The 19813-nt window shown below is 41.1% G+C and overlaps 1 protein-coding gene across 7 annotated transcripts in view; it reads right to left on the reverse strand.

The window, feature by feature from the left end:
* MPPED2 (metallophosphoesterase domain containing 2) overlaps window positions 1-19813 on the reverse strand; it is a 137232-nt gene that overhangs the window by 99608 nt on the left and 17811 nt on the right. The gene's annotated exons all lie outside the window — the stretch shown is intronic.

Below are 19813 nucleotides of genomic sequence, written 5' to 3' on the forward strand. Positions count from 1 at the left end.
TGCTACCACACTAAGCAATCACATAAAAACCTATGTTTTCTATAGCCAACAATGCTAAAAATTTAGTTCAACTGGTTATCTACAATCTATATTTGCTAATTTGATCTTATCAATTACATGTGTCCTATCATGGAAGTCTGGTCATTTGGTTTTGGTGACTTTTTTTTTTAGGCACAATAGATTAAAAAAACCAAGTAATCGAAATGTTTTATCCATACTTAGTGGTTAGAAGCTCTAATTTTTAACAGAATAACTTAAATACAAAAGGAAACCCATTGCCTACTTTGGAATAACAATTATTTCTCTGAAGAGTTACCATAATTTGATTTGCTCAACACTTGAATAGCACAGCATCTGGGTTAGTGCCACAGAAAATCCCATCCCAATTCCACAGAACTTCAGCTCATTCCACTGATGTGCCACCTTGATCAAGCTTAGAGCTCAGCTTCAGATAGAAATTTTGAGATATTTGGGAGCTTTGTCAGAATAATAGTCCACTTACATCTCAAATTATCAGGCTAGTGAAACCAAGCTCCAGCTACTTTAAAGCACCCAAAAATAATGCTGTTCTAAATCTTATTTGGACAAAGCGGCACAACAGGCATTCAAAAATGAAAGCAAAAATAAAATTAAAGAGTTTTTATTTTGCTCTCCACACTGAGAAGAAACACCAGTAGACATCGCCGTGAATTTGTTTGTCCTAAATCCCCAGAGCTATGATAAGATGTACGGTCAGTAATAGAAACTAAAGCACAAACCTTAAGAAAATACTGACTTTTGAAGTATTGCTTTTGTTTAGTGCACTGTAAACTAAATTAGCATTTAGTTTTTACTGTATGCTGAACTGTGTGAAAACTTCTACCAGTGCCTTCAACTTCAGCTCCCTGCATAGGTGAGAAAGACCAGAAGCATCTTCCAAGGTGCAAATCAGCTCCCTGCTCTGGGGAGTTTTAGAGTGGCTCCAGAAATCAGACTCCATATGGGTATGTCCTGGTCTCCAGTGGAAATCTGTCCCTGTGAATGCACTTGCTACCAAGATTTCAGTGAGTTAGAATTTAATTTTGTTAGAATTTAAACATGATATTATATTATTTTATTTTTATATTATAATATATATATATTGTACATTTTAATAATATATTAATTATTTATTATATTTGTTAGACTATTCAGAGCTAAAACATTAGTGGGGGAAGCAGTAGGGGAGAGATATTTGTTAGAGTGCCTTTTCCTAGGTACCATAATTAGGTCTTTCCAATCAAGCTGTATTTACTAAAAATGTACTTTGTTGACACGGGCCACTGAATTAATTTGCAAAATTCAGGCTCTCCAAGATGATGCTGACTTTAAAAACAGATTCTACTGCCAGCTGGACTGGAAAGCAGAGAATTTGGTGGATAACTCTTTCTGGGGTTTGGTTTTGTACCAGGTACAATTACCTGAGCCATGAAACTGTTACCACTGCAGAAACCCATGAGAAAAATCCAACAATCAATGAATTTTTTTTTTCTCAGCAAGGGTCTAAAATTAACAAGGTTATTATTCAAGAGAAAAATTAATTTACCCATTCAATTTACACTGGCAAGCTGGGCAGAACTGTAATTAGAGGTCACAGTGCTTTTCTACATGGTGCCTTCCTTCCAAAATATGGGGGTCCCCAAATCAACATTTCCCTACTTCCCAGCCTGTTTACTCCAGACAGAACAAAAAATGAACACTGCTTGAGCTAAACCAGCACTGCCTGCCCTGGGGAGCCCAATTTTGTTTGTACACAGCAGCTATACATTTGCTATTTTCTGCAGCTTGCAGCCAAAAAAACCCTCTTCTGCATTAGAGTAGGACACTGAAACCTGGTTTAGGATTTTTCCATTCGTGCCATGACTTACAGGAAATTTTATAATCAAAATTCATTAAGTCCCTGACCCTCCTTTCTCTTCTTTACAAACACTATGATGTTGCCAAGTAACCTTTTTTCTACATCTTAGCTGCCTTCTCTTGTTCAGTAGTGCTTGCTTATTAAGTATTTCCAAGTGAGATACTGCAGGTGATTGTGCTCAGTCCATCAATTTATCATACTCAAAACAGTCCTTCAACAGAAACTTAATAAAAGTGGAGTTATTGCCAATCCTAAAGGCTCAAGTTTTCCTTCCATCCACAGCTGCAGCATGGCAAACAGCAATATGAGAGCCTCCCTTCCCCCTGCATTCCCAGAGGATTGAACTCTGCAGGCAAGGCAGTGCCCTGTCACAGCTCCTGGTGGCACACAGGTGTGAGCATCACCCTTCCTCCTGACCCACTCACAAACCAGCAGCTGGGGGCTGCACACTGCCATTGCTAAAACAGTCAGTTATGTATCTCACCCTTATTGCAGTTCAAGCAGATAAAGTAATAAATAATAAAAGAAAATAATGACTTCAACCCTGTCCACCCCCATTCTGCTGAATCAGAGAACATACCTGAGAAATTCAACTTGTTCTTTACCTGTGCTGCAAACACAATGCATCCAGCTAACTCTGACACTCTCCATCAACACCAACATTTTGGTTTTTTCAGTCTTCTTGACATGGCAGACTGAAACACTTCACAGATTATGTGATTACTGCATCTGGAACAGCATGTTCATGGAAAGATGCAGTAAGAGATATCTCAGAATAATTTAAATGTTCATATATTAGGATGAATACAGTAATCAGGAAACAGGAAACAACATAAGGTATGTTGCACCTTAGCAAATCAGGCACTTGGCTGTTTTTCAAAAAGTTTATGTACGACCCAGAACAAAATCCCATAAGGCAGTTGAGCAATGGCTGCTTTGTGAGATCATGACAGTAATTCAAGATCTGTCACATTTAATGCATTTATGACAAGGGTTCAGGAATCACAAGGGACAGTGTAATCTCCATACCCCTCTACAAGAACCTCTACCAGATAAATCCCCAGCTTTACTAAACTGCCCCTCCCAGCAGTGGTTCTCACTTAGAGCCCCTCATGCCCAAACCTCCACCTTGTCCCCTCTGAACCCCTAATCTAGAATCCTAAAATTTTACTTTTGCACCCATGCCACACTTAACTATTACTTATATCAAACACTCAGAGCGTGTAATTCATCCTGTGAGATTGAAAACTCTTTTCCATGGACAGAGATCACAGACAGTGTCTCTGGGGGCTCTGTCCAGGGGGGTTCCTGACCCCTGCCAGGGTCCCAGAGCTGCCAGGGCAGCCAGAGGGAAGCCCTGGGTTCCCACAGGAAGTGAGAGATTGAATAAGTGAGAATGAGCAACACACACTGTGTCAGGGGGGGTTTGCACAGCAAGGGAGCAGGGGCTGAACTCAGGAAATCACCAAAAGGAGCACCCTGGGCCTTTCACATGTGCTGGGGCGTGGATACTGACAGTCTGGGCACAGAGAAAGTCAGATAAACTTTCCCAAGCATTGTTCTGGGGAGTTTTGAGAAAGATCAGAGAAAGAATTATAAGAATCCTTAATCTTTGCAACTGGTGTTTTAAACTAGTTGTTTATTTATAAGATGTGCACAAGAAGGGTGTTGTTCCTATCAGCCTATGTTCCACTGGGGATATCTGTGACTGAATTTGTGGGTTTATTTTTTATGACATCTAAATAAGTATTCATTATGCACCCATTCAAGCACAGGCTTTGAGACTGTGTGCCACAAAAAATCCTTGTGTGCTGTTGCACTTATTTGTTTACTTTTTAAGATGTGTACAAGAAGAGTGTTGCTCTTAATTAGCCAATAATGTGAGGAGTGTTAATTGAGGACCAATCAGGTCAGACCTTCTCAGAGCTGTCTATAAAAAGAATGTGATGTATAATAAACTTCACATTTACCTTCTAACAACATAAAGACCTGTGCCACTTGATTCAACCCTCCCTAACGCAACAGCAACACTGGGGCAAAGGACTTGATTTAGGATGTCTTGCTACAGAACAGACATGTTAACTGTGCATTTCAGCCCAAGCCTACACCAGTTACTCATAAGGATGTCTTATAAATCAGCAGTGTTGGAAAGCTCCTGTGAGACAGGCAGGGCAGTGCAGCCCTCCCACAGACACAGCTGCAGCCACACTGGGACCCTGCTGCAAAAAAACTCAGAAAACACACAAGCATCATCTCCCTGAAAGGAGTCAGTTTTGATTGTGGAGGATAATTCTGCATGGCTGAGCTCAAATGCTGAAAATAAAGGACTTGGGGTGTGTGGGAAATGAATCTGTAGAGAATTTTTAAAGTTTAATAGAAAGTTTAGTTAGTATGCATTTGTGTGTAAGCTTTGAGGTAAGAAATGTTGATTTAGAAATACTGTCTATCTTATAGATACTGTTGAGAGAGAAAAAGAACTAGAAATAAGTTTTAAAGGGTGGTTTTGTAAATAAGGCTGGATATTTTAGAGAAATAGAACTATGAAAGATGTATTGTAATAAGACTTATGAGGAGAAATTTTAGATGATTAGTTTTAAAACATAGTACAGTGTGATTAAAATCAATCGCTTATAAGAATCGCTTATAATGTAATTAAGAAAGTTTTTGATTGAAATAGTGTAAATTATAACTTTTTTTTTTACATGAAATTGAAAATAAAATAAAAGCGTTAAAAATGTTTTTTAGTTCTTCTATTTCTGAATTAGAAAAAAACTTAATCTAACAGAGCTGGGTTAGCCAGTCCTGGGAATGCCTGTGGCTGGAGAGCCAAACCCCACAGACTGGTTCATTGCCCTGCTCTCTCAGGTTTTCAGTTATGCAGACTCCAAACCCCCTCTCAGAGAGGGATTCCCAAGAAACCAATTCGTCCTTGAAAATGGAATATAAAACATTAAGCCAGGAAAAATTTCCAGTTGCTAACAGGGAGTAAATCACTCAGACGAATGCAGCACCCATGATGGACAAAACATAAACAGATGCTGAAAACCCCTCCTGCAGCCCCACTCCCCACAGCCCAAATCAGGATTATTCCTGCTTACAAGCCACCACTCTGCAAGCTGCCTCTGCCACAGGTGAACAAGTCAGCAGGCAGCACAGAAAAGCAGGTCATTTCACTGTCCCAGGCTCTCCAGATTCATGAATAGTCCCATGGCACATTGCCCGTGTCCTCCCCAGCCTCTGTCACATCGTATGCTGGCTTTCCATCTCACTAATTACTCCACTGGGGATATCTGGGACTGAATTTGTGGGTTTATTTTTTATGACATCTAAATAAGTATTCATTATGCATCCATTTAAGCATAGGCTTCACGTCTGTGTGCCACATAAAATCCATGTGTGTTGCTGCACTTAGTCTGTTTTGGGAGTCACTTGGAGACATCCTATCTAGTAACACATTTAAAACAAATCTATAAAACTAGCTTTTAAGAAGCATCCTACTCATACTTCCTGTGAATAGTCATCTTTGCATTTATTTACAGTTTAGCTTCTTCTTGTATAATTTCATACTCTTCTTGCTACTCCTGTTTTCAAAATTTGCAAACAAAATACTTCTTCAAAGAGAAAATTAGCTTGGTGTGTTTATTTTAGGATTAAAATACAAATATTTTCTGAAAAAAACACCTTTAGAAGCTTGTTTCTTAGTGCTGTTAGTTCCCCCTCCTCAGCTAAGGCAATGAAATACTTTTTTTTTTAAATGGGAAAACAAAAGCAACATATTTTCTATATCTTCAGGTTTTTCCTCCTTTGAATTCATACCTCTGTCTCTACACATGCTCCCTCTGGCATGAAAAATTCAGGAGAAAAGAATGGGTTTTTCTGTGAAAACTGCTGTGTAAATGCATTTGTTTCTATATCCAAACCTCACAGCTTTGTTATGTTGTGATATTTGTTACTGCTCTTAGAGCCTGTCCCAAGTCCTGGAATAGGGCAATCATGTGAAACCTGTGGCTCAATTAATTTTTGTTAACATTTATCAGTAAGTCTCTCAGCTGAAGGAAAAAAGCATGAAATGCACCTGCATGCCCGGCAGCATCCAAGAAATGGAAGGAAAGTAACAGATGTGTGTGTAATTGTTCTTATTTAAAACAAACAAACAACCAAACCTCAATGCTGTTAGGCCAACTTCAGAATTCTCCACTGAGTTTTTAAGGCCACAAACTAGAAAGACTGTATCAAACTGTAAATGTGTCTACATTTTGAAACAAAAATTTATTATCCTAATTCACAAACCTTCAAAACCTGCACACGAATGTCATTTAAGTTCCCCTCTCAGGAAAACATTTACGTGCTCATAGCTGATTTTGTGATACAACACATGCTGAAAACACAAAGCCAAACACTAATTTTCTTCTCAATACATAAAATTAATGCCCAAATATAGTATTGCTTTAGTTGGCCATTAATTGTTTAAATCATACATATTAATGCTTTTGTTAACTCGTCTTCCAGTATGCTCAAACACCAAGCCAACATCTGGTTTCTTGTCTGGCTGAAAACAAAGGGATGCAAATACCTTTCTACACTCTCCCTGGCAGATTTGATTTGTGCAAGCACACATACCCAAAACCAGACTCCCCCAAACATGCTGGAAAGCCCCACCTCCTCTGGAAACCTCCACGCACATGTGTCACCCACCAAAGCCTCAGAGGCTTCTGGAGAACTGTAAAACAGAGGTTTGATATTTATTACAGAAATGGCATTAATTGTGTCTTGGTGCAATGTGGAAAAAAAAAAAAAAAAAAGAAAATAAATTACATTTCCAAAGCCACAGGAGGATTCAATGCAGCGCTCAGCAGCTTACTGCTAACGTTTCCAACAATTATAGCTGCAGGGAAATGATGGATCTTTTTATTACAGGTTCTGGAGCTGTTTTACTTCCAGTGAGATTTATGAGATTAAACAGAAAAGACCTATATTACCCATTGTCATCATCTGGGCAAATTCAAGAAAACTCTCCTTTACAAGGAATTTATAATAATATATCTCAGCCCCGTGTAAACCTTAACTAATTAAGGCTCCAAACTCTGTTAAACCCAGATTCTGGTCAGTAATAAAAGCAGAAAAAGCTAAAACCCAGATTTGCCATGGTATTCTTTGAGGGGCAAATAGTCAGCTGGCCTTTTCTGAAGTACCCGACCTCTGCCTTTGATACTAATGGGAATTCAGAAACAGAATTGCTTGAGCATTTATGAAAATCCTATTAATCATCCCTCTGCAGAAAAAAATTCTTTTAAGTCAACAAAACACCTTCTGAAATTTAGCTATCAGTGGCTTTCCAAAGGTTAGAAAAGTAAAACAGAACTGGGAAAAGAGTTTCAATACCAGTATCAGCATCACTTCAAGGCCCAGAAAGAAGTTTCCTTTAAATAAAATACTAAACCATTCTTATGCTGGTATGGTTTCAATTAAAATTCATTAAGAAGCACTTTCCCCATATTCTTTTGCTGCTGTTGGTGGGGGATATAAATAATGTCTTTTTCCCACCCTGACAGAACTTATTTGCTGGCAAAACTGTACCTACTTGGAGGCTAAGTCAATAAGCTCTCTACACTGAAAGATTTTTATTTCCTTACTAAAAGCTATCCAAACACCAACTCATGAAATATATTCAGATAGTACAATCTGGCATCCCAAGTTTAGATCCAATTTCTATTTAAGGACAATGAGGTTTGAAAAATACACATTTTGATATATTTAGCAAGAGTGAGGCTAAAATAATGTGTGGTATCCTTCCCATCATTTAATTTCAACTGCAGGAATCATAAACTGTGCTGGGTTTACTTCTAGGATGGGAACCACAGTGAAGGCTTCAGACCTTGTTTCAACAGAAAAGAGTATTTCCAAAATGTAGTGGAAAAAAATGCACCCCAAAAGAAGCAGCAGATCTCCAGGACAGATTATATTTCACTGGTTTTGCTCTAACTTGACATGCCATCTTCCTCAGAAATCAGGACAATTCTGACCAGAGGGACCAAGGTCACAAGGTTCTGCCAAAACAGGATTGTATAAGCACGTACTGCAGCATGTATTCCATTTCTGATGCCCATTTATATTAAGAATCATATCTGGAATGTCATGAAACATACAGAATTCATCTGCATAATTCATTATCTTTACTTGGAGACGATATATTCACCAAATAACTCATGTCATAGGGAAACTGGGCAAGTGGACCTGAAGTTCCATAAAATTTTGAGAACTTCTCTTTGGAATTTGCTGTTAAATCTGAAACCTATCTCATGTTTCAGAAACAAACACTCAGTGTTTAGATACAGGATTAAGCCCAGAGTGTTTGCAAAGAACTATTTGAGGCTGGTTCTGATTCTTTTCCCCCCAGTACATATTTGGTCTAAGGCACAGTGGCTACTTGAAATTTCAGCTCCAGAAATACAAGTGTTCTTCTTTAAGCAACAAGTTAAGTTGTTAACACAGTACAAAGTCAGAACCTCTGCCCTCAGCCTGCTCAGTCATTTTGCTTCCTGACCTGCAGGGAACACCCTCTCCAAGGGATGGGATGCAACTCCAGCTCCATGCAGCCAAGGGCCAGCCCTCTCCCAAACACACTGCAAATCACTGCTGCTCTCCCTCCTGCTTGGCTCCTGCGGGGGTGATGGGACTGAGCCACAAAAGCCCTGCTCAAAGGAGAGGCAGCTCATGCTGGGCAAACACCACTGGTACCCATCAGCACACCTGTGGGATTGTCACTGATGTTAGGAGGAACAAACAGACGGGAACAGAGAACTCAAAATAAAATTTCCTAGCAGCCCAGCAGCATGACATACTATTTTAAACATGATATACTATTTTAAACATGATATACTATTTTAAACATGACACACTATTTTAAACATTACACACTATCGTAAAAAAGTAAATTGGCAGACATCATGTGTCGCCTGAATTGTTATTATTCGTGTTATGAATAATAATTCATATTATTCTTAATAGGAATTTGTGCAGGTGAACCAGTGGGGCTGCTGTATTGAGCATGGGTGAATAGAGCCACATATAGACTCTAAAGTTTTAGGAGGTAAAATGTTGAGTTTATTAGAATCTACACTTTTTTTTTTATAGACAGTTATGACAAAGGCGGACTTCACTGGTCATTAATTAATACTTTTTACACTATTGCTTAATTAGGAATAGCACTCTTCTTGTAAACACTTTACAATTAACAAGGAGTTCAAAAAACTTAATTTTAAGATGATTTTAATTCTTTCTCTGAGCTTTCTCAAAGCTTCCCAGGGAAATGTCTAGGAAAGTTTTTCTGACTTTCTCCTTTGACCTGTTCTCAGCATCCACAAACCAGTACAAAAACCTGTCTCTGTTAGGATATATATCGTCTCATGCACCTGAGCCATAAAATGCTTCCCATCAAAACACAATCATCTTACACTGTGTTCCTACTAAATAAAACCCTGCAGAACAGCCCTGCTGTCTTAAAAGGCCCTCTACCACTCAGTCTCATGAACAGGAGCCATTTCAGCCCTCGTCAAAGGTTTCTTTTCATTTCTCTACCTCCTAAGGTTTAAGAAGCTTTCTACAGGGAAGATGATAATATTCAAACACTATTTAGCTCTCCCTCTAAAGTTAAGCCCTAATGTCTAGGAACAGAGAGGAGATTATGGACTGCCTTCTACCAACACCATAACACAGGTCTTTACCCAGCATCCAGGTTAATAAAAAGCTCAGGACCACACTGAAATGGTTACCTGAAATTAGGTAAGCTTTCTTGCTCTCCAGTCACACAGCTGGCCTAATATTTGTTTACTCCTAGAAATCCCATTGCAAGAAATTTTGACACAAGTTGTCTTAAGCTCAACTTGAACTCTAGATCTAGACTACTGAGAGATGTGAAGCAGTCCCAGGGTGTACAGAAAAATAAATACTTATCTCATATAATTTTCTTTGTTGCAGAGGAGGAAACAAAAAAAAAAAACCAACCAAATAAAACAAAAACTGAAAAAAAACCCCACCTAACTGCCAAAAAACAATTTCTGCTTTTAAGATATGCTCTCAACCTTTCACAGAAACTTTGCTGGAGACTCAAAAAGGTAAGAGACAACTTTGGGCTTGAAATTCTGCTGGGGAGAATTTAGCACTTTAATCTTTCCATCCTTTATCTTTGCAGTGCAAAGATATCTTCATTGCAGCTAACAGCATCTCCCTGACACACATCTAACACGAAATCCAGTCCCAGACAGAAGTGGATTCAATCAACAAAACTGCAATTCCTTGGTGGCTGGATTGGGATTGGAGGGGGCTGCAGTGGGCTGGACCACAGACACCAAAAGCTGGTTCTTTGATTTGGAAAACACTGGGCCAAAATCATCCCCAGCTAAAAAGATTCTACCAGACAGCTCACCCCACTTTTTCTCTCTCTCTCCAGTATTAAATAACTTATGACAAGGAAACCTCAGATCAAACAGTACACATCCCACAATATTTCAAGATACAAATAGCTCAAGTGAGAAAAAGCTTGGTGGATAAAGCTGTGGGACAGAAAAAAATCTCATGTCTTCACTGCTGCAAGAAGGTCACTCCAGCTGGAGATACTCCTTGCAAATGCACAACTCCTTCTGATTTGCTTTCTCCCCCTTTTTATTTTTTTTGTTTCAAATCACTCTTATTATTTGGTTATCATTCATTTTCCATGAGTACTTATGTGTGACAGAGGCTGCCGAAATCAGGACCATCATCTTCTTACAGAAAATACAAAACATCTCACGGGTAAAAAGCAGCACTGACTGTTTCAGTTGTGCCATCACTTTAACTTGACTGTGGCATTTATTTGACATGCATCCTGTTTATACAACATTATGAGAAGCAGTGCTGCATACAGGATCAGGAGGTTTTATCAATAATGTAGTTAATAGGAAGAGTGTTTGTGGGCAGCCACAGTGTTACAGGTTATCTCAGAACGTTTGTGTTTTGCTTATACTTCTGTAATAAAAATTAATGACTTCAAAGTCCTCAGTGGGAGTATCCAGGACATTCATATTTATCAGAACTGTTACTGGCTTCTGCAGTAAGCAATTATTCTTATTGCATTAAACTGTTCATTTCCAAGGATGTACCCCCAAAAATCAAATAAATCCAAGAATGAATTATAGTCAAGATAGAAATCTACCTCAGGGATACTTTCAGAAAACTCAATTTAAAAGCGCATTTACTTTTGCCTCTGTGCCAGCAACAAAGGCAGGAGGAAAGAGGGAAGAGCAACAGAATAATTTTTTATTTCGGTGTTTTCTACAAGGCATTTCCAAAGCCAAAGGAGTTGAAAGCCCTCAATATCCAGCTTCTATCTGTGAAAGGTAGGAAGGCATTGCCACCTATGACTCGGAGGTTGCTGCTAATTGTACAGACCAAATGAATAATGCTGAATATGCAACAGAATATGGTTTTCAATGTTGCCCTTGAAAGCTTTGAAAACTCACTGCTTCCCAATCCGTGTGTCGAGCACCACCAGGATTTTAGGTGGCACAACAGATGCAGGAGCACACTGCAGAAAGTAATTTCTGTGTCAAGCACAAATGGCAAATAGTTGCAGTCTGAAATTTAGAGAAAGAACATCACAAGGAGAAGCCCCAGGAAGGAGGAAAACAAGCCGCAGCACATAACATTTTACGGTACAAAACGAGATGTGGGCAATGTAATTTCACTGACGTGATTCATTTTATAAGCAATGCAAATGCAATCTCACTGATTATGCTCCAAAACAAAAGAGGGAATTTCATTACTTCAGCCAGTGCAATTAGACATGCAAAAATCACAAAACATCCTATCTGCAGCAGAACAAACAGAAAGCATCATTTCCCATTTAGATGGGAATAACCATGGTGGGTGAAATGCATTCTGTTGTGGTGGGTGTCGGGTAGGCATAAACTGAATTGTGCAGCCTTGAAGCTCACACAGTCTGTGCTACATACAGACACACACAGAGACTAATTCCACCAAATTTGTCATAAATGAGCTAAAGATACCTCAGAACATGCATAACATGAGGTAAAAAACCCCAAACAACAACAAAACTGACAAAAAACCCCAAACCAGTGTCTTCCCCAACAAAACAAAATACCATTTAAAAAGCCACCCCAAAACTGCACGCCTATTTTTTATACAAGACTCTTTTCCAGTTTTTATTTATCTTCTGGTTTCTCAAAGCTTGAAAATAGGCAGTTACTCTCAAGTAAGGCAGGCTGTGTGAATTAAGAGTACCATTGCTTTCCCTATATGGTTCCCCAGGGAATCCATTTATTATGCACAGGCCTGTTTTCTGATTTAGCTTAAGCACTTCTCCTAGAGAATATCACTGTCCACACCAAGAGGAATTTTCGAGTAACAGCTGCAGAACAGCCTTTTTCTGTAGGAACTGTCTTGAATCAGTTCCCCTATATGGATACACAGTATTGATTTCCATCTTCATACTCCTCTTTGTACTAAAAAGGAGAAGAAAATGAAAACTCTTTAATAGGCAGTCCAATAATAAAAACTTCAGAAAAGCCTCAGCTTCTTGAAAATTAGCTATAAAACTGAAACTGGCAAAACCTAGCTACACAAATAGATGGAATATCAGGGCACTCAGCTATACTAATTTGGGTGTGCTGCTTTTAGATTAACAATCAAAAACACTTTTGCGTTGACTAAGAATACATGCCAAATTGCACCCACCTACCCATCCACAGTCATACTTCTCAGCATGTAAACGAAATTCTAATTCTTTGGATTTCATCCATTAAGGAGCAGGAAAAGGTACCTTCCAGGGACAGACTACAACAGAATTCCACAGCTCTGCAATGCTATAGGGAAGTGCAAAGGAAAAAAAAGAAAAAAAAAAATGTTTCTATGAGTTTGCAGCAAAAAATCATTACTGAACATTCTGTAAAAGATACAACTATTAGGGTAGTTTTTAAGGAAATAGGCTAATTCACCAAGTTGCTCAAGGAGACAAAAAAGAAAAAAAAAAAAAAAAACACTTGAAAAAACATGCAACTGTGAAAGCCTGGGAACAGCTGCCTTATCCACTTCTTTCTTTACATCTGCATCCACTGGACTGTTACTTTTCTTTACATTTCTGCACTCTGGCACTGCCAGTGACACTTCCAGCTGCACAGCACCAGGGCTGCCTGTGCTGGTGCTTGCTGCAGTCAGTAAAGTCAAGGTTCACAGTGACCATAACAGGACAGGATGTGAGCTGGGTGAAACTGCCCTGTTCACATCAATACTGTCCCAGTCACCCACACGATACAAAATTAGCAGTTAAGAGTCTCAGTTCTCTGACTGAAGTGACTAATTTCCTGCAACCTTTCTCCTCCTTCCTCCCTCCAAATGTTTTGGCAACCAAGAACAGGCTTTGGGGCTGTTTCATAATGAATACAGCCCTTAAGGGTGAAACTGCAAAGACACTCCAGTCTGTTCCAGAAACCCCTTCTGCAATTCATTATTCCATCTAGTTCTACTCTACTGGTTTGCTCCAGCCTATAAAACCTTGAGCTCCTTCATCTTCTCCAGACTGTGAAGACTTGAGACTAGCCATACTCCTAAAGACCAAAACCATGTGTTTCTGCAATTAAAATGCTCTGGTTCCTCTACCTTTTGGAAAATCAGCTGCTCTAGATCTTTCCTCAAGAAGGGCTTTTTCTGCATTTTGCTGTAGAAAATGAAAGGTGACGTGCTCAGAGGCTTGCCACTACTTTTGCCTCAGAAACCACCTCCAGCACTTGCATTTTTCCATTGTTGTTACCTACAGTAACAAGAACCATACGTATCCCTCTCTTTGTCAAATAACACGACAGATTTTTAAACAACCACCTTCAACTGATGAGGAGAATACCATGCAGCTCCAAAAAGCTGTGCTCATCTCGCCCACACAAATGACTTTTTCTTGTCTAAACATCACAATCTCCCCCAAAGACCCTTTCTCACCAAAGCAATACTGTGACTTGACAGCTGCATACCCTTTGCAGTGTGTCACCCAGAGAGCAGCAAACACAACTCAGTTGAACAAGCACAGGTGCATATTTTGTGCAAAACAGCAAAATGACTTCACTGAGATCACTGACATTCCCTGTGTCACCGTACCTGTCCTCACAAGCCACGCTGTGCACGCCCCTCCAGCAAACACCATCCAGAAAATCGCTGTGCCCTTGACCTTTGCTAAGGAAGCAGGCGCAGAGAACAGCCTGAATTACAGACTTGCCTTTGAGCTTGCCTCAGTGTGGGGCAGCCTGCCAGCGTGTGCACCGGGCCATCGGTGAGCAGGGGTTTGCCTGGCTGTGCTCAGCTCAGGCAAGCCAGCTGTGCTCAGGGAATCTAACCTCCTCGCAGGAATTCAACAAGGTCTCCGACTCGTGCCATGCGCCACTCTCTTTGTCCGTTCCCAGCCTGGTGGCAAAAATGGAATTCCAGTCCAAATGTGATGGGAGCACGTGGAGGGAGCAGTGCGGCGTGGGACAAAGGGAATTCAGCCCTGGGACATGACGTGTGGCCTGCCACCACTTTAACAGATGTCAGAGCTGCACTCTGAGACCAAGACAATGTGCAGCCACTTTTACAGCTAGGAGCAAGTATGGGAAGTGCTGCTGAACTCATAAACCATGCTGTCATTTTTCACACTGCTAAGCAAAACAGACCAAGGTGTTAACCACGAGGACCTGTTGTTTTCCCTGATCACCCTCAGTGTGTGATTCTCTCATTTTTATGAGTGCCTCAGCAAGCTCTGACTCATGGGAGATAACACATCAGGAAGCCTATCAAGGGGGCTGCCTCTAACACCCATTCCATTCACAGGTCTGGTAAAGGCCACCATTCCTTCTTCCTCTCCCACTAACCTAGAACCTACCTCTGGAGCTCACAGCCACCCCCTAGCAGGGATGTGCTCAGTCAAACCTCCTCCCAGGCCACTCACACAACAACTGCTCCACTGCCTGCGAGCCCAGACTGGCACGTCACAGCCCAGAGAGGATTCCCACAGCAGCCACGCAGAGCTGGATCCCTGTTCTCCTGTGCTCCACCTGCCCCTTCCCATGGTGTGCCTGCTGACCTGGACTAGTCCTGGAAGCTGCTGCCTGGCCCTCCAGGACTGGATTCAGCTCAGCAGAGTCACCTGAGTCTGAGCACAAATGATGCAAAGTAGCACCAGGGCACGGCTGCCTCCTTTCTGCTACGCACCGCACCAACACAGCCTTTCTCCCAAGGGTTAAGTGGGGTGCTGTTTTTTCCTATTAAGGCAAAAATTAGGAGCTCCTTGGTCTAATGAGAGTTTTCTCTATCTTCAGACACAGTTTGATGTTGTCCTGCATATTGGACTTGCAGATGACTCCTTCTGTTAGAGATGGTGTTAAGGCTTGGATTGGAAACAGCCTTCTGAGCAGGAAAATTAAAAGCAAACAAAACGAATGAAGAAAAAAGGTAAAGCAAATATCTTTAATACACTGGAGATAATAAGAGGCCTGGCTGAAGTTTGTTAATTGTGTATTGCACAACCTTCTTCACACCTTCAGGTCACAGCATCTCAGCCCTAACCACCCAGGCCTTTCTGTCACTTCACTCTTTGGCATCTTCCTCAGGCAAAACTGAATCCTCACACGGTCTCATGTAGTTCCTTAAGCAGTAAAAGCACCGAGTGACCAAACTATACACAAAAAACCAAACTATGCTCTGCCCAGTTTCACAGACTCTGCTTTTTCTTTGTTTTCCTCCAGCCGCTTCGTTTTTCCTGAGGGACACACCGACATGAATGCCACATTAGCTGCCAACCCCATGAGAAGAACATCTCAATCACCCATCAGAACCAAGACTCAGACCTCTCAAGTCCCCTGGCCAGGCTGTTTCGTGCCCTTCCAGTAACCCTGCAGCATGGCTATCACTGCCACTTCTTATCTTATCGCCTGCTCAAACACTGTCTGCCAGGGGCAGACAAGGAGCCAGACCTAAACAATGATGTTAAATGAAAGCTTCCTCCCAGCACAGCCTTGAACTTCTGATGAAACTGATCACTCCTCAGCAAGATCACAAACCCTGTTGGGGCTTTAAGGCTTCAAAATCCAAGTCAAGAGAATGCAAATAGGAAGCAGGCGTCCAAAAAAAAAAAAAAAACCAGCAAAGCTCTCAGTGCATGCAAACCATCATCTCTGGGTACCAGCTATATGTACATGTACATACACAGACACATGTAGAAACAAATAACAAATATACACCGTGGGGATGGTTTGGATTCCTCAGTCAAATTATCTTCTGTTAAAAAAAAAATAAAAATTAAAGGAGGCTTTTTTGCTCATTATACTTTAAAACACAGCTGAAGCAGCAGCAACTTTTCCAAAGCAAAGGACTGGTATTTTTTAATTCCGTTAAAATTCAGACAACTCTGCACTAGAATTAGATGCTTGTTAGAGAAAATAAGTTTTTCAATGTTTTTATATGAGTAAAAAATCCAATAAAGATGAAACAAAACAGAAAACCTAAACCTAGGAAGCAGCAAGACTTACGTCTCCACCCTTTTTCTCCACCAGGCTACTTGCTACCAAGACTATAAGCTTTGCCATCACAATCTGTGTCATTCTTGGGTAGATCTGTTAACATGATTAACATAGAAGCACACCAGCTGCACTGAAGTGCACTCTGGCCTCTGCTCAGATTAACTGCCCTTTCTTCAGGGAGCCTCAGGTAGAAGCTCTAAGCAGAGATTTAGGGTTTCCAAGGGTGGAAGACATCCTGTCCTGTCCCATTCATTCCACCTGCAGTGGGAACAGTGTGAGAGGAGACAAAGGACTCTGCAGAGTCAATGTGATTCAAGCAAAAGCCTTGATTGTGCTTCTGATCATTGTTTCTATTTACTTCTTATTTTGTCACTCATTGATTGGTAGTTCTGCTTTGTCCATGCATCTCTTGTCTGGCAGCTCTGCTTTGTCCATGAGGCAAGCACACATCTTTTTATTAATCTAACTGGTAGATGCTTTAAGTGTCATTTTACTCGGGTTGACACCCCTGTGTCTGTCAGCAACTTTTCTGCTTCTTCTTTCTTCTCACAACACCAGCTTTTTTATCCCCAAAGGTGACCTCATTCTTTAGTTCCAGAAGTTCAGCTGGTTTATTCAGTCCATGTCCATTTTCCTGTAGCTGTGATCCCACAACCATGCCCACAGCTCCACCAAGGCCTCAGCACAGGCAAGCTCCAGAGCCCCTGTGGGGCTTTGTTGCGGGGTACCTTCTTATAGATTATATAGACTAGAGATTTATTTTGATTTTAACTTTTCTTCGTCCTGGAGACACATTTTTCACTTTCTATGCAAATTACGTATCGTGCACAGTCTGTTCTTCCAGACCTTTCTGGAAACAGGCTGCAGGACATTGGGGCTGTTTGGTGGTCCTGTCCCCACCCTCTACAGCCCATGCCCATTATGAATCTCATTTGTGCATTTGTGTTGTGCTTATCTCCAGGCACAAAACCACGGGTATTTATCCCAGAAAAATGCTGCCTACCTCCCCATGGCCCCTGTCTCCAGCACATCCTGCTCCTGCTCACAATATGTGTTACCAGCAACCCTTGGCTGGCTCCACAGCCATCTGACCACGGGTGTTTGAGACAAACCTGTTGGCCCTTCTGGGTTCTGCAGACACTGTCCCACAGTGCAAAACGGGCTGGCACTTCTGCATTCCTGCACCAACCCCTGCATCACCACCACTCTGGCAGCTCAGCACTCTGCACCCTCCAAAAGCACTGCTCTGGCCCTGCAAAAACTCAGATTCTCACTGATCCCCCCACAGGTGCACTCAGACCCTTCAGGATGTACAAATTCTCTCCCATTATTCCCCCTGCAGCTCCCAGTCCCCTCCTGCTGTGCCAGGACAGGGACAGATGGTGACCAGGGCTGGAGAGCTGAACTGGGCATCAAACTGCAGGCATTTCTCTGAATTCCCAATTCTGCTGTACGTACCACACAGACACGTGGGCTGCTCCAGCCAGCAGCACCATGCCCAAGCAAGCAGGGCGAAAGAGCTCTCATAAAAGCTCTCTTCACACACCTCTTGGCATTACGAGCTCAGCAGCAGTGCCTTGAACCACTCAAGCCACGCTGGATGTTACAAAAGAACCTATTTTGAGCAGCCTAAAGCAGCCCAAGGTGCAGGTCTTTGAGAAATCACTGTGCACATCAGATTGCTGGCCCAGGCAGGAGTTCAACATCACCCAAAGGCAGTGGTGAGCCTTGGCTAGGTGTGCCAGTGAATGCTTTCTTTCGTCAGTGATTAAGCCACACAAAAAAGGCCAAAAATACCACGGGAAAAGAAAAATATAAAAACATATATTTCCTTTTTTAGCAATACAGTTCAGGAGAATATTCCATGCATCTTACTGTTTCTGCAAGGACAGTGAACACTATCTCAGAAGTCTTGATCCCACAGAAAATTGCCACAAAACTTCCATGCACAGGGGCTGCGTTTCACCACTTCAAAACATTTCCCCAGCAACAGTGACAAGCTGGCCTTTCAAATGTATATGATGGGGCAGTGAAAGAGCACACAGCATTGAAGTTCCACCCTCTTTACCATTTTCATAAACATTTAAGTCATGTGCTGCAGAGCAGCATCACTGAAAGCTCCTTCAAGTTTCATTCCAAGAGTGTCAGGATCAGCCACCCTCTGTCTCTCTGAGTGCAGGAAGCAGAAGAATGAGAAAGCAAGTAAAGCTGTCAATACAGGGAATTGTCTGGATGCCATTGCTCTATCAAAACACTGTAGAACCCTAAAAGACCTTTTCGGGCACTGTGTCACTGCTAACTGCTAATGCAGCAGGAAATTTTAAGTCAAATACTGTATTAGCCAAAACTACAACAAATAAGTGGCAAAGTGGCCATGCCTTGCATAAAAATGAAAACCCTAATGAAACCTGGTAGAGTTTGTTGATACCATGTGCAGTCTAGGCTACATGCATAATGTAACAGTGCAACTGCTAACAGCAGGCTCACAGAAGATAATTTACACTTGTTTTTATGGACATGAGGAACTGATCTTTGAAGTTGTCCCTAATGAGATTCTGCTTGGCCCTGACAGCATCCTGAGAGAACGTGCTGGGCTTTTTCCCTCCCCTGCATCCGGTGCATATTTATGATGCAGAATCCAGAGCTATTTAAATTGCACATGGGCACTGGTGTCCCCCCCATGCCAATCACCGAGGCACATTCTCACAGTGGGGGAAATACCTCCTAAAATGTCTCAATTCAGCTTCAAGTCCCTGCTGTAATTACCCACCCTTTTTTCCCTTTGCACAGCTGACCTCCTGACTTGATTGGAGCTGCCAGGTCAATTGGCAGCTGTATCACACATTGCAGAGGGCACATTCAGACCACGGGCACCAGGCTCCCCAGAGAAAACACAAGTGTGGCTCTGCAATGCATTTCCAAAACACAGGCAGCAGCACATTGTGGAAAACTTCACAATAAGAAATTTCCCCGAGCAGCTACTGTTTTCATAAAAGAACCACAAATAAATTAATTTTTTCATCTTGTAGAGCAATCCCCATAACATTAACGAGAGAGACTTCTCTTCCTAAATAAACTAAAAAAGACTGTTTTAAAAGTAATAAACTAACTATAAATTTTAGGGTTTGTTTCTTTATCAGTAAAAAAGAAAAAAAGTTATAAAGAGAAGAAAAGTATTCTAAAAATTTGTTTTAATTCTTACTATTTTTTTTCTTTTAGTTACTATTAATAAAATTTTCTTTATCCCCTTTTAAAATTTTAAACCTACTTTAACTTTCTCCTAATCCTGTCTTCCTACCTCACAACAAAAAATAAAGACATAAGTAATCAACCAACACTGAAACCCACCACACTCATCAACATAAAAAAATTTTTAAAAATAATTTTAAAATCTCAAAAG

The sequence above is a fragment of the Taeniopygia guttata genome, chromosome 5 (assembly GCF_048771995.1).
Source record: "Taeniopygia guttata chromosome 5, bTaeGut7.mat, whole genome shotgun sequence".
NCBI lineage: Eukaryota > Metazoa > Chordata > Aves > Passeriformes > Estrildidae > Taeniopygia > Taeniopygia guttata.